Raw genomic sequence first — 25,832 nt, 5'->3', positions numbered from 1 at the left:
CCAAAACCGGTTCCCTGCAGAGAGTCTGATGCGGGGGCTTGAACTCAAAAACTATGAGATCATGACTTGAGCTGACGTCAGATGCTTAACCAACTATGCTACCCAGGCACCCCTGAAGGTTTTTTTTTTTTTTTTTTTTTTTTTAAAGTACACTCTACACCTAACATGGGGCTCAAACCCACAACTTGGAGATCATGAGGTGCACGCTCTTCTGACTGAGCCTGTTTGGCATGCTCCCAAAATGCCTCTTAATGTTAATCTTCCGTTGTTTGTTACCAGAAATCCAGATGTTACTGATGGAGGCTGGGTTAGCTTTCCAGGGCCCTTTTTCTGGCCTCAGCCTGTTTGTGTCTTCAGCATTTAGTTTGAGGAGTTTTGGCAAATTTGTACAATAACTACAGCCTGAAGCAAAACACCCTTGTTGAAATTTACTAAGCCCCTGCAGTGAAATAAACAGTGTAACAAAATTTACTAAGTTTATCTCCTATAGCTTAAACTTAATTTTTTTGGGTCTTTATCTCTATAGTTTCTGCATCTGCTCAACATAAAAGGGGTTAACTAGTGTTCATTCAGCTAATTTGCCTTTCTGAGTCCTCCAGGGGATCCCCTCCCTCCTTGCACATCTCCCAGGCTGCACCTGCTCTGTGGGGTGTGGAACCCAGGGTCCTTGTGTGCAACATGAGCCTTTATCCTAAATCTTAACCTGTAACTTTTCAGTGGAGCCAGGACACCCTGTCTGATACCACCAGAATGTCTCTGGGCGGGGGCGGGGGGGGGGGGAGGGGGGGTGTTCTTTGTGTGAGCTCTGAGCCTGTGCAAGTATTTTCAATGTTTCTATGCTGATGAATTGTGCAGAAGTGGTTGGCAGTGATGCAGTGGGAAGGTCTAGGCTTTGGAATGGACCCAGCTCTTATCTCTGGCCCTGCAAGTTCTTTGTGGCTGCATGTAAATGAATATCTGAGCCTTAAAATTGGGAGACGGGGATGATCGTTAATGCAGGTCACCTAGAAGTCACCTAGTCCAGAGTTAAAGCCTCAGGTTGTTATGGCCAGGGGGCTCCTAAAGACTGGAATATAAGTTTTAGATCCATTTAAAGATTGATCCAATTATTTTTATTTTAAAAATATTTTTAATCTCTACATGCATTGTGGGGCTTGAATTTGTAATCTCAAGATCGGGAGTTGCATGCTCTACCAACTGAGCCAGCCAGGTGCCCCAAAGATTGATATACCCAAAGAGATTAATCCTTTTATATATATTTATATATTATTATATTATATATATATTATATATATTAATATATATTATTTATATATATTATGTACATACAGTGACACAACCAAAAGTATAAGTTAGAGAGTAAGATGAATGTTTTTTAGAAGTTAAAACTCACGTTATCTGTTTCAGCAGTATTTTATGAGATGCCCATAAAAATACAGATGAGGAACCTTCCCTTTCTCTAGGTATCCTAGTTCTGATTGGTGTGGGTGGGATTTGGGGATCTACATTTTAAGTTCCTGCTGGGCACTTAGGGGGGTGGAGGATGCTTAGTCCTCCTGAGATGGGTCCATTTAGATAACAATACAGATCGTAACTAACACCTATTGGATGCTTCCTGTGGGCTCAGAATTTTTTGCTCACTCGTTTACATTTAATGTCCCTGTTAATCCTCAATTGTATAAGACCGTGAATATGTCATACTGGAGGAAATCCAGGCCCAGAGGGGTTATGTAACTTGTCTGGGACCTGTAGCGAGGAGGAGGGAGGAGGGGGAAGTCACTGCCCCAACTGGTACCCTGCCCACAGTCCTCAGCACACACAGTGGCCACCTGTTCTCAGGTTCCTGTTTTTGTCTGCCTGCCTTTAGCTCCGACAGGTTAACACTGGTTGACCAAAGAAATAAATGAGTATGCTGACTATCCAGCAGATATTTAAAAGTCATGTTAGTGAGTGAATTTGCTCTTCACAGATGTTCGTCTGTGAAACACATTTTCCTACCCTGTCTCCATCATGCCGTCTCCTGAATTGCCATGTGTTTTCTTGTCCATCCAGTTATTAAGACATGAATCTGTCCATTTTTTTTTAAATTTTTTAAATGTTTATTTTTGAGAGAGAGAGAGACAGTGTGTGAGTAGGGGAGGGGCAGAGAGAGAGAGACAGAGAGAGAGAGAAGAAGACACAGAATCTGAAGCAGGCTCCAGGATCTGAACTGTCAGCACAGAGCCCGAAGCAGGGCTGGAACTCATGAGCAGCGAGATCATCACCTGAGCCGAAGTTGGACGCTTAGTCGACTGAGCTGACTGAGCCACCCAGGGGCCCAGAACCTGTCTGTTCTCAAGGACTTTGTCTTCTGACATCAAATCCCATTGATTCAACTTCAGACATGCCCTTTGAGTCCTTCATTCAGCAAGTGTTTCCTGAATGTGAGTGTGTGAGCCCAAGGGAAGGTGGACACCTCTGAGCCTGTATCCCTCTCCTGTTCCAGCCTCAGCTCATGCTCTTGGCTTTTCTTCCTCCCAGCGGATCTTCCTACTTCCAGTCTTTACCCTAAAACAAATCCCTGCCATCCTCCTGCTTAAAAACCTCTGCTACTCCTTACTGCTTTCAAGAACAGTTCTTAAGAGTGGCATTTAGAATTCTTCAGAACCTGCTTTTTGAGTCTCCTCTTCAACAGTTTCTCACTATGAGAGTTTTCTGATGAGGTGAGGCAGATTTTGTAACTATTCTGCCTGTGCAGGTCCCCCAGAGCCAGGATTGGGGTCCTGACTGAAGAGAGGCAGCTGGCTCTCAGTGAACCCCTGGGTTCACAACCAGGGTTGTGGGAGCGGATGGGGGAGAGCAAGGCTGAAGCCTGTGTGGCTTTCCCAGCACCATTGCCCGAGGCACATTTATACAGCACTGAGCCCTGATCCTGGTTACAGTGGAACAGCGCGCCCCATCTGAAGCTAAAAGTGCCTGGGGATAAATCTGACTCTACGACTCCCCTGACCATGGGCAAATGAAGTGGGAATAATCGTCCGCATCCCATAGGGTTGTTGAGAATATGAAATGAACCAGACACTGGTAAACAGAATGGTGTCTGGCAGATAGTGAGCAGTGAATACATATGAAAAGGTAGCTATGTTACCTTAGTGTTTGTAACCTAACATTTTTGTTTGTGTATTGCCGTACTTTATTTCCTAGATAGCGAATCAATGTAAATTTCAGAATCTCATTCCTTACCCAAGGAACATAATCTGGGGCTTGGGGGGAGAGCTGTTGGCATCCTGAAATCAGAATTTTTTAACAGGATTCTGGGTGACTCAGATGCTTAAGGTTTGGGAACCACTTTTCTGAACTCTTTCTCAGCCCTTAAAATCCATCTCTGTTTGAGAGCACAGTGGGAGGCCAGGGGTACTGATTCAGCCCCTTTGTGGTTTAGGTAATAATTCGTTCAGCCAACATTTGAGTGCCTTTTTCATTGCGGCATTCAAATCCATAAAAATAACATTCCTGTTCTCAAAGCGCTCACACAGTCTTGTCTGTTTAATTCTGTAAATAGTGCTAGTTGCTGAACAAAACAAGCCCCAAATCTTAGTAATTTAGTTAAAAAACAAAACAAGCCACACTTAATCTCATGTTTATAGTCTGGGGTTGGTGGCAGTGGGGAACCACGCTGTACATTTGTTCAGTCGCTGGACTTTTCATGTCTTGTGGCTTGGTCCTTGGGTGCTCTCCATTGAGTCCTCTTTATTCAGCTGGAAAGAAGTTGTATGTGGCTGGTTTCTGTGTTCGTGGCGTGGAAGTGACCTACGTCATTTACACTCACATTTTGTGGGCCAGGTGTCAGTCACCTGGTCACCTCTGACCATAAGGTGGACTGGGAAGTGTGATCCATGTGTCTAATCACAACACGTCAGGTGTGCGCTGTTGTAGGGCAGAGTTGTGCTCCCGTGGTAGCGGTTGCATGAGGAAGGTGGGCGTGTGTGGGACACAGATTTGTGGAAAAGGGGTAGTGTGTCCTGAGAACATCGAGAAGTGTTGTGGATGCCCCTCAGTCATCTTGCCCCTCCCTGCCACCTCGTAGTGTTTGATACAGTCGTTCAAGACCACGTTCCTCCCCTTTTACATCTTAGCCAACCAACTTTCATACTTACCTCTTCTCCCCAGTCTTGTACTGCATGGACTTAGCTTCTCATTCCATTTCCTGGTTCCATGGCCACTTCTCTGCTGGCCTCTTCATGGGGCTAGTTTCTGTCTGCTCTTTTTCCCCAAGCTAGCTCCTGTCTGCCTTACTTCCAATGTCAGGGAATTATACGGTTGGACAGTAGAGTTCTTCACTCATACTCAGTACAGGAATCCCTTCCAGACATTGTGCAGTGGGCAGTGTCTCTTATGCCTTCATACCGAAATACCAGAAATGTTGTATTAAGCCAGTTTTCTTTTGGGCAGTTTCTAACCATCTGTATCGCGTGTGCGTGTGCGTGTGTGTGTGTGTGAGAGAGAGAGAGAGAGAGAGAGAGAACACAGCACATTGACTCCCCCCCTCACATGATGGCCTTGTGGTATTCAAAGACCACTGTCGTGGACCCATTAAATATTTCAGAGAATTGTCTCTAGTTCCTAGGATGCCTTTAAATGGCAGGGTTTTCAGACCCTCTTCCATCTGGTCGAACTGAATGTGCCTTGGTTTATCAATGTCTTTATATTAATGTGGCTTCTAGAACTAGACCTACTATTCTAGGTTTGCCCTGGCCAGAGGTAGTATTTTAACACTTTGACAATTTTTTAAATTTTTTTTTTTTTCAACGTTTTTTATTTATTTTTGGGACAGAGAGAGACAGAGCATGAACGGGGGAGGGGCAGAGAAAGAGGGAGACACAGAATCGGAAACAGGCTCCAGGCTCCGAGCCATCAGCCCAGAGCCTGACGCGGGGCTCGAACTCACGGACCGCGAGATCGTGACCTGGCTGAAGTCGGACGCTTAACCGACTGCGCCACCCAGGCGCCCCAACACTTTGACAATTTTAACAAATATTTTTGAGTGCTTACTACACTCTAGGTAATGTTCTAGACTAGGGGTTGGCAAACTGTGACCTGTAGGTCACATCCAGCCTACTGTCTGTTTTTGTAAATAAAGTTTTATTGGAATGAGGCTATGCTCATTCATTTGTATATTGTCTGTGGACTACAACAGTGGAGTCAGGTAGTTGCAACAGAGACTGTATGACCTGCAAAGCCTAAAATATCTATTTCTTTATTCCTATTCTATTTCTATCTGTTTCTAGCCATAATTATGATCTAGTTCTTTATAGAAAATGTTTGCCTGTCCCTGGTCCAAATTTTCAGGATATAACAGTGAACAAGATAGGTAACAGTCCCTGCCTTCACTTGACTTAAATTCTAGTGAGAACAAATAATAAACAAGATAAATAGGTAAAACATAGTAGGTTATAGGTGCTAAGAAGAAAAAAATGAGGCAGGGAAAGGGGTCAGGAGTATGTGTATGGGAAAGAGAGGTGGCAGTTTTAGCCAGGGTGGCAAGGGACAGCTTCACAGAGAAGTCCTGCACATTCTGGGGGAGTAGCCAGTGCAAGAGAGGAGGTCTGGAGGGCTCTGTTGGCCATTGGAGGTCTTTGGCTTTCCTTGGAGTGAAGTGGGGACCGCTGGAGAGTTTTGAGAAGAGACACGACATGGTCTGCTCAGGATTTAGTAAGATTATTCTGGCTGCTGTATTGAGAATAGACTGAAGAGCGCCATGGGCAGAAGCAGGGAGACCGGCAGGAGATTCCATGGTGGTTCAGGCAAGAGGTGAAAGTGGCTTTGACCAGCAGGATGGTGGGAGTGGCGGTGGTGTGGAGTTGGATTCAGGGAAGAGCTTATTCGAAGGTAGAGCTGGGCATCTTGGATATTAGGCTGTGGAACTTGAGAGGAAGAGACAGGCAGCGTTGCCTCTGGGTTCAGCCTGAGCACCTGGAAGGATGGAGTCGTCATGAAATTGAGCTGCTGAAGGCTGCAGGAGGACCGGTTGGAGAAGAGCAGGAGTTTGGTTTTGATCATGTTAACTTTGAGATGCCTGCTGCACACTTAAGTAGAGAGGTTGAGTAGGCAATTGGTCATGAGTCGGGGCTCAAAGGAAGAAGTCTGGGCTGGAGGTGAAATTTCGGTATTGTGAGCAGTGTGTGCAGTTGGGATATATTGGACACACGGTCAACTGACGTCAGAGTCCCTGGGACTTATCCACACGCAAACCTCTGTTGTATCGCTGTTTAAGTTCATTTTGTTGACGTCAGAGTTCAGCATCTCATTGTTGTCAGTTGGAAGTTCTTTGAAAACTTTTGTAGTCTGAATGCCAGAAAGGGCAAGTCTTGGAACAGTCCTGTGGGTTGTGGCTCATCCACTGATGAACACTGGGGAGTAGATTAAGTTGGCCACAGTTGTTGGGGGAGGTCATGTTATCTGTCTTATGGGAGTCCAGAGGTATTGTATCTACTGGGTAGTCATTCTGAAATCCTACAAAAAAGGAATTGAGGTTAGGTTGGCATGATTTCCCATTTTGTTAAAAAAAAATTATTTTAATAAAAAAGTTTTTAGAAAGCATGTGAGCAAGGAGAGGGACAGAGACAATCTTAAACAGGCTCCATACTCAGCACGGAGCCCGATGAGGGGCTCAATCCCACAACCCTGGGATGATGACCTGAGCCAAAATCAGAGTTGGATGCTCAACCCACTGAGCTACCCAGGTGTCCCATGCATGATTTCCTCTTAATGCAAGCTGGCTCTTGTGAAGTCTTGCTTAAATGTACTTGCAGATGCCTCCTTCAAAAGATTGTGGATGTGTATCATTTCTATTAAGCTTGCTAGTTCTCTTGTGTGGTAAGTTCTTACTAGTTAATACATAGCAGTATCTCAACCCTCACAAAAAATGAATTGCCTGGGCCCTCCGTAGGTAAACTTGAATTATCTCTGGGGGTGGAACCCAGGCATCAGTATTTCAAAAATATTCCCTGTGAGTTTCTGATGGACACTGAAGACCAAGAACCACTGACTGATTAACAGTTTCCCAAAGATCAGTCACCTTTCTGTGCATATTTCCATTTTTCTGGTCAAGGGTCCTGAACTGCTCTCATCCTCAAAGCATGAGATCCTTTGCTGCAGGTTCCTCTCAGAGCACGAGAACTGGTACCATAGGGTGTATTTTCAACCCCATGTGGACTCAGCAAGTGATTGGAGAGGAAGGGGGCTTGGTATATGGAAGTCTTAGAGATACTCCGTTCTTAGATCTTTATCTAACTCCTTGTTGAAGCTGGCCGTGTCCTCCTTTTGCCCAGACAGGACATCCGGGAGCTTGGAATTGAGTCAGGTCTGACTGTTTCCAGAGCACGAGCTTCCGCCTCCATGTTGCTGTGTTTATTTTTTCCTCCTGGTCAGACAAGGATGCCTGGATTGATTGAGTTTAGGAGGGTAATTGAGTGGCTATCCCACATTTGTCAATTAAAAGCTTGTGAATATAAAACTGCCCACTTAGGCGCCTGGGTGGCTCAGTTGAGCATCCAACTTCAGGTCAGGTCATGATCTGACGGCTCCTGAGTTCCAGCCCTGTGTTGGGCTCTGTGCTGAGAGCTTAGAGCCTGGAGCCTGCTTCAGATTCTGTGTCTCCTCTCTCTCTCTCTCTCTCTCTCTCTCTCTCTCTCTCTCTCTCTCTCTGCCTCTCCACCACTTGCTCTTTTTAAAAAAAAAAAAATTTTTTTAAAACTACCCACCTAATGAATTTTATTTGCAGATGTTTATTGGTACATTCTATTGGTCAGAAGGTGACTGAGATTGTATGATAAGCCCAATTGACCACCTCTTTTAAAGTCTTCTATTGAAGCCATTCTTCACAAAGTGGCCCATGTGCGTTTCTGTCTGTCCTTAATGTAAGAATTTGTAGAAGGGAGATTTATTGATGGCCTAAAATTTTAGGCTGGGCCTTCTTCTCAGTGTCACAGAACCAAATGCGGTATTTATGAGAACTCTGAATGTTCATTATACGCTATTTGTTCACCTGTAAAACAGATAAATGTATTTTTATTTTTAATTAGTTAATTTTAAAGTTTATTTTGAGAGAGAGGGAAAGAGACAGCAGGAGTAGGGGGAGGCAGTTGTGGGGAGGGGGGCAGAGAGAGGGAGAGAGGGAATGAATGAATCTGAAGCAGGGTTCTGTACTATCAGCACAAAGCCCAATGCTGAGCTTGAGCTTCCAAAACGTGAGATCATGACCTGAGCTGAAACCAAGAGTCAGATGCTTAACAGACTGAGCTGAGCCACCCAGGTTCCCACCCCCCCCCACCTCCGCCCCGACTCCCATTTTAAGTGAATTTTCCGTTATTCGGTTTCCCAGGAGAGAGCATCAGACTAGAGCCGGAGGACCTGGGTGCTAGTCCGTGATCGTGTACTTATTAGTTGTGTGACCTTTGGCAAGACGCATAATCATTTCAGGCTTCAGTATTCTCTTCTACAAATTGGGAAAATTAAACTTAATCTCGGTATGTTCTCGAAGTTATGTTTTAAGTATAATAAACGAATAGAATTCTCTACACTTATTTTTCATCCCCACTTGTAGTCTGGCAGGGCAAGTCAGCAGGGAGGTGTTGTGGAAGTGGTATCGTGTGTAATGTCCATCTCCAATGCATGGAGAAGTGACCTGTTCGCAACTGCTCCACAGAGATTAAGATCTATTAAAAAAAACAGCCACAAAGGAGAATATAATTTATACCCAGAACTGGGCAACTAGCTGTGGAAGCACTTTGAAAATTATAAGGTGAGGGGCACCTGGGCGGCTCAGTCTGTTCAGTGTCTGACTTTGGCTCAGGTCATGATCTCACTGTTCTTGAGTTCGAGCCCCACATCAGACTCTGTGCTGACAGTTCAGAGCCTGGAGACTGCTTTGGATTCTGTGTCTCCCTCTCTCTGCCCCTCTCCTGCTCATGCGTTCTCTCTCTCTCTCAAAAAAATAAAAACATTATAAAAAAAGAAAGAAAATTATAAGGTGGTGGTAACTACATCCACCAGAAGTCTTCTAGAAAGCAGTTTCACAGCAGAGCAAAGTGGTTGAAACTGCTCAGGTCCTAGCTTCTGGCACCTGCCTTTCCGTTAATGGTGCCAACACTCTGATCTCCAACCCTGCAGAGCTGTGAGAGACTACATTTTTGTTGTTTAAGTCACCCTGGCGGTGGTATTTTGTTAGGGAGCCCAAGCCGACCGAGGCACCCCACATGCCCCACGGAGATCTTGGTTGGAGTTAGTGCCCCTGGTTGTCATTGATCAGAGCTGTTTTGTTTTGTGGTCATTTGTGCGTTATTACACTGAGTCACTAAGGATTCTGACCCCGCAGCCTTAACCTTCTACTTGACCTGCTTATCATAGACCTGCTGACTCCCAAATTTTGATTCGAATTCAGGTAAAAATCCCCGAAACTTTTCAGACTTGGTGGCCATCCCCTTCAGCCCTTCAGAGTACCTTACTCAGGAGGAGAAGGAGTTCTGTCCCTGGACAGGCAGGCGGGTGGGTGTTCCAAGGACCATTCCTGCTTTTGATGTTAGATCACTCACTACTGTTGCTGTTAGTGTCCCAGAACCAGGTTTGTGCATCTGGTGAAGGGCCGTCTAGTGTAAGTTAGGTTCTTTAAGGCGGTGAGATAACTCAGACTGTGCTCTGAACTTTCTCTCTTATGTCTACATGCAAATTTAACCAAATGGTTTTGCTTCTGGGAAAGCCCCATGCAAGTCCTTCGTGTATCCAGTATTAATATTGGGTAACAGATGGCCCGGTTCGCGGGCAAACCCGGAAGCCTCTTGTCTCTCCCCCTTTTGAATATGATGCATTTTACGGTTTTCCTTGAAACCAGTATCTTGAAGAGAAAATTAGTCCCTCTGAGTAAGCCAAATTAGGATCCTCTCCCTCCTTCCTCCCCCTCCCCCTCCCCCGAGTGGATGTTGGTCATCTCTGCTAGGAGCCGCTCAGAAAGTGAATTGAAGTCTTGCAGGGAAATTCTTTGTGGCTGCCTCATCTGCACGGTTCCTCACGAGGGCGGGATTCCTTTCCTGTAAGGGGGAGGCACCGGCTCTGAGAAGCTTCCAGGAAGGATGAGGTGCAGCAGGAAGGAATCCCACAGAGCAGCCGACTCACACGCGCTTTTGAAGAGGGAATGAATCAATCGCCTTTGGCTTCTCGGAAGCCGCGTCTCCCCCTCCCCCCCCCCACCCCCCAGGGCAGAGCAGAGCGAGAGCAGCGTGGCTACTAAACGTCAGGCCGCGGGGAAGGTGGTGCGTGAGGGGGCGGGGCTCGCCTCGGTCAGATGAAACTCGGACTGGAAAATTTGAGGTGAACCGGAGGCAGGCTGACATGAGCTAGCCCTGGGTCACGCAGACAGAAGGTCTGGTTCAAAGCCATTACGCGGTTTCCTCTCTCACAGCAAATTCCTGGCAAGAATTTCAGGCGAGAGGTGGACGTGAGCGCGGCGCCCTTCGTGCTGAGGGGCCGCCCGCACCAAGCTGGGTGGACACTGTAAAGACGAGGGAGGCTGGCACGTTCTTTCAGGACCCTCGCCCCCAGGCGGGCGGCCTAGTGGCCGCAGCTCCTCCCCGTGGCTCCTGGGGAGCTGGTGGCGGCTGGGGGTCCCATGCCACGCTTCCTGCCCGTTCTGTGCTCCCTTCTTCCTCCCGCCCCGTGTTCCCACCCGTCATGCTCTCTGGAACCATCTCTGCTCCCTCCGCCCCGTCGCATGCTCAGCCCTGTTTACTGGTTTCCACGGAAATCCATCGGCAGTGGGGTTTGGGGATTTTTGGAGATGGAAGTGGAGGAGTATTGGGTGGGCTTTGCCCCGTTCCCCTCCATGTTCTCTCAGTTCCCTTCCCTCTCTGATGTCCCCCCCCCCCCCCCCCCCCCCCATCGTGGGCACAGCCCTTCTGATCACTCCAGGACTTTGAGCAGTTTTCCATCTTACTGTGTCAGTTCCTGCAGAGCTACCTCAACCGTGATAACGTTTGCCTCCAGCCGAGGAAACAGGCGCAGAGGTTGAATTTTGCGCCCAGAGTAACGCGACTTAGTAAATGGAGCGGACGGGGCTGTGTGGCCAGCTTCAGCGGCAGAAGTCACATGCATAGGTCCTCGGAGGGCAGAAGAGGGAGAGTTACATTCAGGCGTGGGTTAGCATCAGGAGCTGGTGTGGTGCAGGAACGCCTTCTGGGGACAGGTGGTGCTTGTAAAACTACATGGTGTTTTAGTTTGTGCAGAAATTCTCCTTCCTGTCCTTAAATTCCTAAAAGAGGCGCACCTCCAGAAGCATATTGCATTACAGACAATGACTTCTTTCCCTGGGCTTAGTGATCCCGTGTGGATATTCAGGCCCTGCCTTGACTTCAGACGTGGCCCCTGGCTCCTGATGGATTTTATCAGCCTTGGGTCCGATTGTAGAGAAAAGGGTTTGTGTTCTTATCCGGGTCTCCTAATAGGCCACCATCCTATGTGTTATTCTGGCATCTTTGTTCTTTAAGGATGTACATGGTTTGGTGTGCCAGCCTTTCTCCTACCCCCGCCCCGGCCACAAAAGGAAAAGAAACCCTACTTTGATTGGGTAGGAAATCAGATCAATAATAACATTTTTTGATTGCCTGACGTCCTAGAGCTGTCGCCAGTCTCTGTTGTTGTTAATTTTTCTTTTCACCTGTACCATGTGGTTCTAACTCTTGGTTTGCCCAGGACAGCCCTGGTTTACATCCTTTATCACACTGTCATTGTTAACAGCACTTCCTTTTACTCTTCAGAGGGTCTTAGATCGGGTGATAAATAATATCGCTTTAACTGAGCTGAAGTTCATATTCCATAAAATATGCCCCTCACCCCGCCATGGAACTTGGGCAGCAAATGTGGTCAAGGGTGATGCCAATATTTGCTAAACTTTTACGAGGAGTAATCGCTAATCAAAACCTATGATCACCCCCACCTAAGCGGGTACCCTTGGACCTGTGACCTGTGCTTTATGCGTAAGAATGACGGCTGTGAAAGTTACAGGGAGAGTGTGTGGTCCTGGAGGCGGCCCTTCACAGACCAGGCTGCAGGAGCGTTGACAGGAACGTCTCATGGGTGATCCAGTTCGTGCGGGCTGGAGGGACAATACCCAAAGGGTTCTCCCAGGGTGTATGTGAGTCCAGCCGTTGTAGTCAAGCACTTAGCTTCGCAGTGTGAGACAGAGCAAGCTGGACAGGAGGCCACGACCAGGGGTCTGTGCTGAGCTGTCTGGGAACCAGGAAAGTCCCCCAAGGTGACACAGACCTTCACTGTCATGGCTGGCTTGGCTGATCACCTGGTTCCAGAACTTTTGGGTGGGCTGATGCCTGAGGGGCCCTACACTTGGGGTCTGCGGAGCTGATGGAGGCTGAGAAGTGGTGTGTTTGTACTTCACCATGGCCAATTAACTGTGTGTGCTCTTGGCCAGATCCAGTCCGAGCCAGTTTCTGTATTCATCGATGGAACATACTGCTTACTAGTAACTCTGTGGGTGGACAGGAGGTGTCCTGAAGCCCAGCCACCGCTCCCAGATTCCCTCATTCACTCCCTTCTCCAGGACACTACAGGACAATCTTTTCTGACCTCTGCTCAATTAGAGGCAAATGCTTAGTGTTTCGCCCTTTTTCTGTAAGTGCCTTAGACCTTAGGGCTTCCTACTTGCTGTTCTTTTTGCTTGGAACACGCTGACCCTGCTCTCGTCCTTGGGGTCTTGGTCCACGCCTGGCCTCTGAGAGCCCGGCCTCCTCTCCCTAGCCAGCCTAGCCATCCCGTCCTCAGCCACATACATCTCTTTGCTTTATTTTCTGTCTGATCATGGTCATTGTTCTGAACCTCCCTTAGTTTGGTTGTCCCCTGCTTCCCTTCCTGAGTGTGAGCTCTGTAGAAGATGCTATCTGTGGTCTAGAATCTAGAAAAGTGCTTGTCCCGTGGTGGACAAGCACTTAAGACTTCATTTGAATTAGTGAATGTTAAAATTCCTGTTTCTTACAGTGTTGTTGTTGAGATTCCTGGTTTAAAAAAAAAAAAGTGAGTTGGGGGTTGCATTTTTTTTTTTTAATTTTTAAAAATTTTAATTAAAAAAAAATTGTTTTTAATGTTTATTCATTTTTGAGAGAGAGAGCGCAAGCAAGGGAGGGGCAGAGAGAGAGGGAGACACAGAATCCGAAGCAGGCTCCAGGCTCTGAGCTGTCAGCACAGAGCCTGACGTGGGCTTGAACCTACTAACTATGAGATTGTGACCTGAGCTGAAGTCAGACGCTTAACCTGTTGATCCACCCAGGTGTCCCCCCCCCCCCCCCCACCTTTTTAATTAATAAAGTTGTCGCACACATGCTGTGCTTTGAGAGCGTTGGAGGGCTGCTTCTGCAGGGATGAGGGAGGAAGATGTCATTTGGCTCTGGCCTCTTTGGAGGGAGAAAGGAGGTGCATCTCCTCTGCTCCTGGGTTACACAGTTGGGTGCTCACTGTTGTTCTCCACTCTTGCAGGGCGTATGTGGGAGGAGCGGTCTGTCTTCCCTCTGAGTCCCCTTCCTCCTGATGAAGTGCAGGTGACCTTCATGGAGGGATGAGGAGCAGAGGGGTTTGCTAGAGGGACTCGGATTTGCCTGGGAACGGCATTCAGATGGCTGGGGTTGATTTAGGACGGGGGACAGAGGACGGATGGGAACCAGGGGTGACAGGCCGTGTGTAAAGTATCTCCGTGTGGTATTCCCTTCACTTACTGACTAAACCCGCTTGTGTTGTTTTCAGTTGTCTTTTTTTTTTTTTTCCACCACTGAATTTTTGTGGTTATAGGAAACGTTTTTCAAAGCGAATGGGAGGAGATCCTAAGATTATTAAGAAAGCTGTTTTAGCATATCCTGAGATTCCCTATGGAGTTTTCCCTCTTCTGCTTCCTACGGAGTAAGCCCTTTAACAGACCGTGTACAGAGGCTTTTCAAAGGATATTTTTGTTCTTTCTGAATACGCAGCTATTCAAGCTGAGGGTTGGTATGTTTGTAGTTGACCTAATGTTTCAAAGAATGAACTAGTTTAGCTGGAATTTTCCTAAAAGCTGTCCCATTGACATAGTATTGCCTAAATAGAAAAGTGTATGATTTATAATTAGCTTTTCCCCCCCTTAACTCTGAATAACAGGCAGAGAGGTTCTTACATTTTAAGTTGGTGTTATCGTTTTTGGACAGCTGTTCTCCATGTTGTGTATAAAATACGGTACACACCGGTCTTCTTTTTTCTGGTCCAATTGTTTTTGCTTGTCAGAAGTGGCCGACGCATTCCGTATTCCAGGTCTGGAATCACTGCTGAGAGTTCTAAACTGATGCCTAGAAGAGAGATGGAAGGGGATAGTCCTGGAGGACTGATTTGGTGTGGAAGAGCAGTTTCAAGTTCAGGGCCAGCCCGAGCAAGCAAGCACCCGGAGACTTTTTGATCACACCTTCACTCTGCCTCGGGGCTGTGAGAGCCTTGTATGTTTTGTTTATGGACTTTAAGCAATCTGTTATTACCTTGTGGATAATTACCAGAAATATGAAATTATATGTGTTTATTAACCCTTTGCCTTTTCTCCTAAATCTAGGGTGGGGACATTATAAAAATTAAAGGAAAAACTAGGCTCTACTATGTTAATTTGTTATTGTGTTTACTTGAAGTAAAATCTTAGCTGTGTAACCACCTGTCCTTTCCCTCCACACTTCGTACCGTTTGCCAAAAAATAATTTTGGATTGTACGGCAACCCAGGCAAGGGGCTGACGTCTCCATCAGTGTTCCACTGGGGCCTTAAATAATAAAACTCGTTTTGCTGTGTGATGATCTAGAGAGAAATCTGATGGCCAGGCCAGAGGAGAAGGGAGCTTGGGCAGAAATAATAGCCCAAGCAGACAAGTTAATAAAATCCTGGCATCAGCTGGAAAAAGCCTGGAGAGAGCAAGAGGGTCTGTGGTGCTAAACCAAGTTCTAGGCCCCCGTTCACTCAGTAGAACAGAAGGACATGCACCAAATACTACCTCTGGATGTGTTGCCTTTAATTTTAACTTTTTGTATTTTTACTGATCTGCTTCAGGGAATTGAAGGCATGACTTTGCCTGATAGGTGGGCCTGAAGAGTCATGACCCCAAGGGAGGGGACAGGCACAAAAGGAAGCAATAACGAGGGATGCCATTCAGGACTTCACACCCGAGCCAAGCTGACAGAGCTTCCGCAAGGCTGGGCGAGCTGGAGCTGCCCCTGAAATTAGGCCCGGGATCCGTGAAGGCTGGAAGAGTCACCAGGAAAAGAAAATGTTTAAGAACCATAACACCACATGCTGTTTGGAGACTTCAGGAAAAAAAAAATGTTGGGAAGTTTTTGGGGAGATTTCCAAATCTAAATGACTTTTGAATTAGAGAAAACTGATGGCAGTAGATACTTCTTCCTGAAGTTTTTGGGCTAAATGTCTGCCTTTCTTTTTTTGAAAGCAGAAAATCAATGAGTTCACACATTGGGTGTATGTGTGTTATTTCTGGGTTAAGTGGAAGGTGTGTAGATTTGTCTAGCATGTGCTGTTCGCTATACCAGGCACTTGGGAGGAAGTGAAAAAAGTAGAAACAACCTGTGGCCTGGTGGGGCTTCTTGTCAACTCCGAGTAGAGGGGATTGCTCTTGGAGCTCATGTTTGCTTATGGAATTTGTGGAATTTCAAGAGAGGCTGGGCCGGGCACTGCCTGTGAAACGTTTGTCTGAGGCACACGAACGTGGAAAACCTTGTGAGTGTATTTCACCACAAACACCCGATGTGCCCCCTGCTAACGTTCTTCTCAGCTGAACCCTAAGAGCATCTCCCCCAAGGAAGCTCCCTCAGGGGTGTCCTTGACGTTAACCAGCCTGTGCTCTTTGAGTGCGGTCAGTAATTTAGATTTCTGAAAAATTCAGAATTTAGTAATTCAGTAATTTAGATTCAGTAATTTAGATTCAGAAAAAGCCAGATTCGAATGGCTTTTTCTTAGTGGGCAGAGCTTGCTTGGAACTCTTGGGTGGATGGGAGCTTCTTGGCTGTGGGGCATGTTTTCCAGGATTTTGGCTAATGGCGATGGAGGGCAGACAGAGTCCTGTTCCCCTCCTGCAGGTTCGTGTGAAGCCACACCACGCGTAGGCCCGCTGTCTGTCCTGTAAAAAGAAAAGGATGGATAATAAACAAATGAACGAACAAACATTTAAAAAAAATAGAAAAACAACCTAAAGTTTTTGTTAAGTATTTTGAGAGAGGGAGAAAGAGCACGCGTGAGGAGGGGAGGGGCAGAGAGGGAGAGGGAGAATCCCAAGCTGACAGCACAGAGCCTGTTGCGGGTCTCGATCTCACGACCGAGATCATGAGCTGAGCCAAAATCAAGAGTTGGATGCTGAACCGACGGGGCCACTCAGGTGGCCCAAAGTTAAGTAAGCTTGAACTTCAACCCAAGACAGTCCCACTGCATTCCAGAGCGTCTCAAAGTATTGTTGGGGGTTACTACCAAGTTCTCATCTGCTTCCTGCAAATCCAGGACAAATAGTGGTATTCCAAGGGCTAAGGTGATACAAATATTTGCCGAGGTTTTATAGGCAAACCATTTGTTGATCATCGCTGTGGCCTCGGGGAGTAAACAGTCTCCGTGGGGGTTTCTTTCTCAAGAACAGCGTGGCTGGTGGAGGGACTGTGAACCCAGGGCCCCCATGTGACCTTTGTGCTCTCTCCTCCTAGGCCAGCTGCCACGGTTTCCGTGCGGCGGCAGTGACCGTCTTTGCCAATCTCACTGTTGACAGCCCCGTCCTCTGACTCAGGGTAGCAGATACTGTTGTTGATAGAAGCCGGCCAGCCTGTATCACATTGCACACACTAATGTAATCTGTCTGCAGTTGTCTTGGCATTCATTTGCGAGCTGTGCTTTAAGACTGGAGTTAATCATAGGTCTGAGCTGAACTTTGTCACAAGTCAAGAGAGGCAGGCCAGCTGGCTGTTTTCTCGGTTGGGGCTTTTATGCTGTGTCTGCCACTGCTCATGATTTGATCACCGTCTCTGAGGCATCGGAAAGGAGAGCCTCTCCTGCGGGGGGCTCTGCCTAGGACCCTCACTCCTGCAAATGTGGTCTGCAAGCCAGGCCCATTGCCAGCACCTGGTGCTTGGAAATGCAGAGTCTCAGGCCGGGCCCTATTTAGTGAATCAGAATTCGCCTCTTAACAGATCCCACGCGATGCACCTGCGTGGACATAAGCCGGGCTCCTGTCGGTTGAAGCTGGGTTGCTACGTCCTCCAGGTTTGGGTGGGTGGGAAGAGGGGGAGTGTGGAGAGGTGTGTAGAGTTTTAAGGCCTGAGCCCTGCATGTGAGTGGCACGCATTCCCTCCTCTCCGGTGCCACATGGTTGCACCTAACTGTAAGAGGAGGCTAGGAAATAGAGTCAGACCCTGAGCAGGGAATAAGGGGAGAGGGGGAGAGACTCCCAAATGGGCCAGGGAGTGGATTAGGTGGGCTATGCTGTGGGTGTGGTTCATTGCTCAGCAGATGCCCATCTGTGCTTTTGCTGCTCCTTTTCTAGTGCTTTTTCTTTCTTTCCCTTTGTTTTATAAAAGTTTATAGGTAAACTTTTTAAAAGCTTATTTACTTTGAGAGAGAGCACACGAGTGGGTAGGTAGGGGCAGAGGGAGCAGGAGAGAGAATTCCAAGCAGGTGCCGTGCTGTCAGTGCAGAGCCCGATGTGGGGCTCAAACTCCCTGACCTTGAGATCACGACACGAGCCAAGGTCAAGAGTCGGACGCTTAACCGACTGAGCCACCCAGGCGCCCCTCTAGTGCTTTTTCTTTCCTTTCTTTTCCATGCCTTAAATTTGTTTGAGAGCATGGAGGAGAGGGGCAGAAGAAGAGAGAGAGAAAATCTTAAGCAGGCTCCATGGTCAGCAGGGAGCCCGACTCGGGGCTCAATCCCATGACCCTGGGATCATGACTTGAGCCAAAATCAAGAGTCGGACCCTCAACCCACTAAGCCACTCAGGTGCCCCTCTAGTACTTTTTCTTTTAATATTTTTATTTTACTTATTTTCTGAGTGAGAAAGTGCGCCAGCATGCGCTAGCTGGGGAGGGGTGGGGGGAGAGAATCCCAAGCACTGAGAGTGCAGAGCCTTATGTGGGGCTCAAACTCATGAACCGTGAGATGATGGCCTGAGCTGCAATCAGGAGTTGGATGCCTAACCCATTAAGTCACCCAGTGCTCTCCTAGTGCTTTTTCTTAGATCACTAGATTAATTAAACTATTTAAAAAGTATATTTACTGATGATTAGAGAAAAACAATACTAATTTTGTTCCTAACTACAAATGACATTGATTTAATAGTTGGATGACTCACTTTTATAGAGAAAATACCCAACATCTAGGACCCACACAGATGGGATTTTCCTCTCGTTTCCCTCTCTCCCTCCTTTTTATGATGGAGAATGACCAGCATATTCTACAGTAGAGGGAACAGTGTAATGAACCCCTGAGTACCATCTATAAGTGTCTGCAGTTTTCAGCTCATGGCCAGTCTTGCCCCTGTTCTGTTCTTGACCTGGATGTTTGTGTCTGTTCTTTTTTTTTTTTTTTTTTTTTTTTGGTAAGGCTGATGTGTGAACAATTGTGTTATGGGCTGAATTGTGTGCCCCCAGAACTCATGTTGGAACCCCATTGCAGGCCTAGTACCTCAGAAAGTGATGGTATTTAGAGAAGGGGCTTTTAAAGAGGTGATTAAAATGAAGACAGTAGGGTGGGTCCTAATCCAATCTGACTGGTGTCCTTAGAAGAAGAGAAAATTTGGACACACGTAGATGGTGCCTGTACACAGAGGAAAGGCCATGTGAGGATACAAAGGAGGCCATCTGCAAGCCAACGAGAGAGGCTTCGGAGGAAATTAACTCTTCCAGCACCTTGATCTTGGACGTCTAGCCTCCAGAGCTGTGTGAGAAAGTAAATTTCTGTGTGTAAGCCATCTTGTCCGTGGTGTTTTGTTATGCAGCCACAGCAGCATTATATGAATAGTGTTGCTGTTTCTTTTTTCTTTCTTTTTTTTTTTTTTTTAAGGGAAGGTAGCAAAACCTGCTTTTCTTAATAGGTCACTGTAAACATTCGTTATGTGATTTTCACAAGTATTTCTAGGAAATGGTCAATATATGATTATATGTAACATACACTGTTAAGTTATCCATTGTACCTCTCATTTAACATCAGTTTTGTAAGCTTATGTCATAAAAGAGGCACGGAATATTACACAAAATAAAGGCATAGCTTAGAGAATTATGAGGTTAGCCTCCTTGTAACTACCACCTAAGTTCCAGAATAAGATTTTGCCAGCTTTTCTTTCCCACCTGTCCCCATATCCTGTCCCAGTCACAAGCCCTTTCCGTCCCTCAAAAAGAACTAAAAGTTGCCTTCAAACTCTCCATGGTATTTTTTAAATCTTAATAGGCGTATATTTTTTGTCATAATTTTTTATATTTATATTTTATAAATATATTTATATTATATTTATATATTTTATATTTATATTTATTTTTATATTTATATATTTTTTATATTTATATTTATATTTTTTAAATTTAATTTTTAATTTTTTAAAATTTACATCCAAATTAGTTAGCATATAGTGCAATAATGATTTCAGGAGTAGATTCCTTTGTGTCCCTTACCCATTTAGCCCATCCCCCATCCCACAACCCCTCCAGTAACCTCAGTTCTCCATATTTATGAGTCTCTTCTGTTTTATCCCCCTTCCTGTTTTTATAGTATTTTTGTTTCCCTTCCCTTATGTTCATCTGTTTTGTCTCTTAAAGTCCTCATATGAGTGAAGTCATATGATTTTTGTCTTTCTCTGACTAATTTCACTTAGCATAGTACCCTTCAGTTCCATCCATGTAGTTGCAAATGGCAAGATTTCATTCTTTTTGGCCGAGTAATACTCCATTGTGTGTGTGTGTGTGTGTGTGTGTGTGTGTGTACACACACACCCCCACACACACACCCCACATCATCTTTATCCATTCATCCATCGATGGACATTTGGGCCCTTTCCCTACTTTGGCTATTGTCAATAGTGCTACTATAAACATGGGGGTGCATGTGTCCCTTTGAAACAGCACACCTGTATCCCATGGATAGATGCCTAGTAGTGCAGTTGCTGGGTCTAGGGTAGTTCTATTTGTAGTTTTTTTTTGAGGGCCCTCCATACTGTTTTCCAGAGTGGCTGCACCAGCTTGCAGTCCCATCTTTTGTCGCAATTTTTAAAAAGATTTTCTTTTTGAGTAATCTCTACATGCAGCGTGGGGATCGAACTCACAATGATCCCCGACCCGAGAAAAAGAGTCGCATACTCTACCAACTAAGCCAGCCAGGTGTCCCTGCTTTGTCTTATAAAAACAAACAAAATTATTGTTTTGAGGAGGTAGGGGGAGAGGGGGGGAGAGAGACAATCCAAGGAGGCTCAGTGCTGTCAGCGCAGAGCCCCACATGGGGCTCGATCTCATGAACCATGAGATCATGACCTGAGTGGAAAGCAAGAGCCAGACGCTGAGCTGACTGAGCCACCCAGGCGCCCAAATTCTTTGGATTCTTTAATTCTGAACCATATAATCATTCTTCGTGAAAATACATATTCAACACCTTCTCTGCCCCAGGCACTAGCCTGGGCACTGGGGAGAGAAAGTAATGGGCTTCTTTCACAGGATTTAAAGCTCAGTTTTGTGGAGTAAATTTCTAAAAGTTAAAAAAAAAAAAAAAAGGATGGTTGGAGGCAAAGGATACTCTGGCTTTGTAGGTTTAGTCACATATTCCTGAATTGTTTTAAAGAAAAATTGGATCAGTTTGAGATATTACAGTCTTGTAAATGTGTCTGTTAACTCATAGCCCAGCCAATATTGGAATGAACCCCCCCCACCCCATATATATATTAGAACATACATGTAAAAATTGGGTCTGGCCTGGTACCTTCAATTTATTCTAATTGTGACTCTCGGCAAGGCTGATGGTTTCCCAGCGTGATTTACTGCTGGGTTTTCTGAGCATGTTGGCTGCTTATCTGCAGCAGTAAGGTCGGGTCAGGTTTTCTCCTCAAAGGTGCCCCTGACTTGAATCCTACCTTCTTCGTGGTGGCGTGGCAAAGCCCAGGTGCTCACCTTCCCTCCACCAAGAGTCCTTTCTCCTCATGCATGTTGCTGCTGTCACTTTGCATAGCTGTCTGGAGCCTTAGCCTGGTTCTACCTTGAGCCAGTGGGCAGTAGTGACATGAACTGACAGGAACACCAGGGCCTGGTGTCCTCATTCAGTAGCTGGTCTGCTGGGCAGTGTCCACAATCCCTGCTCTCTGCTCTTCCCTCAGACATCTACGGTTCCTTTCTGGGTTTCCTCGGGCCAGGTTCCCCAGAAGCCTGGGATTTTTGGTCCTAGTTCAGTCATTTAACTGACCTTGATGTTTGATGTCTTAGGCTGGGTTTTCTCTCTGGGGCTCACGGGCTGCACCAGATTTTCTAAGGTGTGTTCTCTAACACCCTGTGATTAAAGAATCATTTACCACCCACCTTCATATGACTCTCTTGTCTGGAACCGTAATTAAATCTCCATGCGACTCAGACCAAACCAGTGAGGAGAGCTTGTTTAAAATGCAGATTGTCTGGGCACCTGGGTGGCTCAGTTGGTTAAGCGTGCGACTCTTGGTTTCGGCTCGGGTTATGATCTCATGGTTTGTGAGATCGAGTCCCGCATTGGGCTCCACACTGACAGCACGGATCCTGCTTGGGATTCTGCCCCCACCTCTTCTCTCTCTGCCCCTCCCCCTGCTCACGCGTGCAAGCTTGCTCTCAAACTTAATAAAATGCAGATTCTCCGTTTCTGCCTCAGATCTTGGGAAACAGAACCCCAACGAGTGGGGTCTGAGTTTATTTTTAATAGCTTCTCAGGTGATTTCATTGTAGGTTAGATGTGGCAACTGCGTCCTAGAATTAGAGCATGTGGTCACAAGGCAAAGGGAGGGAGCTTTTACCATATTTTCCTGGTCTTTTGCTTCCGGCAGAAGTGTTCACAGTGACAGTGATGGGCTGGTGGGCACCAGGTCTGGGACTATAGTTTTGTATTAACTGAGGTGAGGACGAGGAGACCATGGGGGAAAGAGGCAGAGTGGAGGGGCCGGTGGGGAGCTGACCTTGAGGCCAGAAGGAGCTAAGGAGGTGGTGTCCTGAGACGGGAGCATCTGGTCTTGAGCTCTGGGGAGAGTGTCCCCTGCACGGAAGCTGGCTCCAGCGACCTGGAATTCAGGCAGACCTCACAAGTGAAGGGCGCAACCCTCCATGAGACTGCCCAATTTTCAGACACCTCTCTTCACTTGCAGGTTCGCAGGGTCCCCAGGCCGCCTTCATTTCTGACCCAACTGGCTACAAAGTCTGTTCCCCAAACCCACTTAGGCTCAGTAATTTGCTACAACATGCAACTCAGGAAAGGGCTGTACTTACAGTGCCAGATTTATTATAGCAAACGGATACAAATTGGAACCAAAGGGAGGGTGAGGTCTGGGACGGTCCCAGACTTGAAGCGTTCTTATCCCTGTGGAGTTGGGACATGTCACTCTTCATTTCATCAGTGTGTGACAGTATTCAGAATACTGCCAACCAGGGAAGTTCCCCCAAGCTTTGGTGTCAGAATTCCTGTTGTGGTTCGATCATGTGAGCATCATCAGTAGACTCACTGATGATGCTATTGATTTCCATCTCCAGCCTCCTCTCACAGAGATTGTCCTGTCACTTACAGGCTCAACCCTCTGGTCACGTGGCTGGTCCTTGGAGCTTTGCTAGTTCCTATCCTGAGTCATCTGTTAGCATAAATTCTTTTGGGGCCACCATGAGTCACCCTTGTTAGCATAAACCATCAGGGCCCATACTCTCGTTGCTTGTAAAATTCCGGGGATTTAGAGGAGCCAGGACAAAGTCCAGGAACTGGGGACAAGCGCCAGCCAAAGTCTTTTTTCCACCCAGCTTTGAGGCATAATTGACAAAACTGTAAGGTATTTAAAGAGTACAGTGTGTTGATTTAATATATGCATACGTTGTGAGAGGAATCTCCCACCCTTTAGTTAATTAACACATCCATCGCCTCATAATTACACCTCCCCCCCCCCCCCCGCCCCCTTGTTTTAGGGAGAGCATTTGAGTCCTCTCCTGGCAAATTTCCATGATACGGTACGGTGTTATCAACCATAGTCGCCACGTTACACATTAGAGCCCCAGCCCTTACTCATTTCATAGCTGCAAGTATGTATCCTTTTTCTAGTCTTTTTATTCCCCCTCCACCCCCTCACCCACACTTCTGTTTCAATGACTTCAACTTTGTTTTAGATTCTACGTACAAGTCTCTGTGACTTATTTCATGTAGCGTAATGCCCTCCACGTTCATCCATGTTGTCACAAATAACAGGATTTCCTTTTTTAAAAAGGTTGAATAACATTTCATCATGTGTGTGTATACATAACACGTTTATATATGTACACACAACACCACATCTGACGTGAATACTGTGGTGAACATGGGAGTCCAGATTTCTCTCGGAGGTAATGATGTCATTTCCTTTAGGTGCAGAGGCGGGATTGCCAGATCAAGGGGTGCCTGCATCCTTAGCTGCTTGAGGATCCTCTTTTTCTAGAGTGGCGACACCAGTTTATGGCCCTACCAGTGGTGTATGAGGGTTCCTTTTCCTCCACATTCTCTCCAACACCTGTTACCTCTTTTTTTTTTTTTTTTTTTGTCTCTTTGGTAGTGGCCATGCTAATAGGTGTGAGGCAATACCTCGTGGTTTTGATTTGCATTTCCCTGATGATGAATGATGTTGGCCATCTTTTCATGTACGAATGAATCTATTGGCCATCTCTATGTCTTCAATAGAAAAAATGTCTGTTCAGATCCTTGGCTCATCTTTTATTTACTTAATGTTTTTATTTATTTTTGAGCAGGCATGAGTGGGGGAGGGGCAGAGAGAGAGGGAGACACAGTATCTGAAGCAGGCTCCAGGTGCCGAGCCATTAGCACAGAGCCCAGTGCAGGGCTCGAACCCACGAGGTGTGAGATCGTGACCTGAGCTGAAGTCGGACGCTTAACCGACCGAGCCATCCAGGCACCCCTCCTCTGCTCATTTAAAAAAAAATATTTTGGGGCGCCTGGGTGGCTCGGTTGGTTAAGCGTCCGACTTCGGCTCAGGTCATGATCTCATGGCCCGTGAGTTCGAGCCCCGCGTCGGGCTCTGTGCTGACCGCTCAGAGCCTGGAGCCTATTTCAGATTCTGTGTCTCCCTCTCTCTCTGCCCCTCCCCTGTTCATGCTCTGTCTCTCTCTGTCTCAAAAATAAATAAACGTTAAAAAAAATTAAAAAAAAAATATTTTGGGGGCGCCTGGGTGGCTCGGTCGGTTAAGCGTCCGACTTCGGCTCAGGTCACAATCTCACTGTTTGTGAGTTGGAGCCCTGCATGAGGCTCTGTGGTGACACTCAGAGCCTGGAGCCTGCTTCAGATTCTGTGTGTCTCTGTCTCTGTCTCTCTCTCTCTCTCTCTCTCTCTCTCTCCCCCTCCCCCTCCCTCCCCCCCCCCCCCGCTCACGCTCTCTCAAAAATAAATAAATGTTAAAAATTAAAAAAGAATTTTTAAGTAATCTCTATATCCAACACGGACTCGAACCCATAACCCCCAGATCAAAAGTTGCGTGTTCCACCGACTAAGCCAGCCAGGCACCCCCTTCTGCTAATTTTTCAATCAAATTATTTCTTTGCTGTTGAGTTGTAGGAGCTCTTTATATATATATTGTATGTTAAACCCTTGTCAGATATGTGATTTGTAAATATTTCCTCCCATTCATTAAGGTTGCCTTTTCATTTTGTTGATGATTTCCTTTGCTGTGTGGAAACTTTTTTTTTTCTTTATTGAAGTGTAGTTGACATACAGTATTCTTAGTTTCAGGTGTACAACATAGTGATTCAATATTTATATACATTAGGAAGTGATCCAAGTGACCAAGATACATTTATTCAAGTGACTAAGATTTATCCAAATGACTAAGATAAATTTAGCTACCATCTGTCACCATACAAAGTTGTCATATGTTATTAGCTATATCTCCTATAGTATACATTGTGTCCTTGTGTCTTACTTTATGACTGGAAGTTTATATCCTTTTATCCCCTTCCCCTACTTTGCCCATACTCTCATCCCCTCCACTCTGGCAGCAACCATCTGGTTCTCTGTAGCTGTGAGTCTGTTTTGTCTTGTTTTATTTTAGAGAGCACGCTAGAAGGGGAGAGGGGCAGAGGGAGAGAGAGAATCTCAAGCAGGCTTAGTGCAGAGCCTGAAGTGGGGCTCGATCCCAAGACCCTGGGATCATGACCTGAGCTGAAATCAAGAATTGCTGCTCAACTGGCTGAGCCACCCAGGCTGTTTGTGTTTGAGATTACATGTATACGTGAAATCTTACAGTATTTATCTTTCTCTGACTTATTTCACTTAGCGTAATACCTTCTAAGTCCATCCATCCATGTTATTGCAAAAGAAGCTAAACTAAGACTTTTTTTTTTAACTTTATTTATTTATTTATTTATTTATTTATTTATTTATTTATTTATTTTTGAGACAGAGAGAGACAGAGCATGAAGGGGGGAGGGGCAGAGAGAGAAGGAGACACAGAATCGGAAGCAGGCTCCAGGCTCTGAGCCATCAGCCCAGATCCCGACGCGGGGCTCGAACTCACGGACCGCGAGATCGTGACCTGAGCTGAAGTCGGACGCTTAACCGACTGCGCCACCCAG

General features: G+C 46.2%; 1 protein-coding gene and 1 long non-coding RNA gene across 14 annotated transcripts in view; one reads left to right on the top strand and one right to left on the bottom strand.

Annotated features, from left to right (window-relative positions):
• Positions 1-25,832, top strand: part of ABCC4 (ATP binding cassette subfamily C member 4) — a 286,538-nt gene that overhangs the window by 32,940 nt on the left and 227,766 nt on the right. The window lies entirely within an intron of this gene.
• LOC122236693 lies at positions 5,688-14,262 on the bottom strand. The gene is made up of 3 exons (XR_006214890.1): positions 14,183-14,262; positions 7,743-8,026; positions 5,688-6,492 (listed from the first exon to the last, which is right to left on the bottom strand). It is a non-coding gene; the product is annotated as an uncharacterized LOC122236693 (long non-coding RNA).

Source organism: Panthera tigris, chromosome A1 (genome assembly GCF_018350195.1).
Source record: "Panthera tigris isolate Pti1 chromosome A1, P.tigris_Pti1_mat1.1, whole genome shotgun sequence".
NCBI lineage: Eukaryota > Metazoa > Chordata > Mammalia > Carnivora > Felidae > Panthera > Panthera tigris.
The sequence above is the reverse complement of the archived record's forward strand: the minus strand, read 5'-3'. Positions and strand labels throughout refer to the sequence as shown.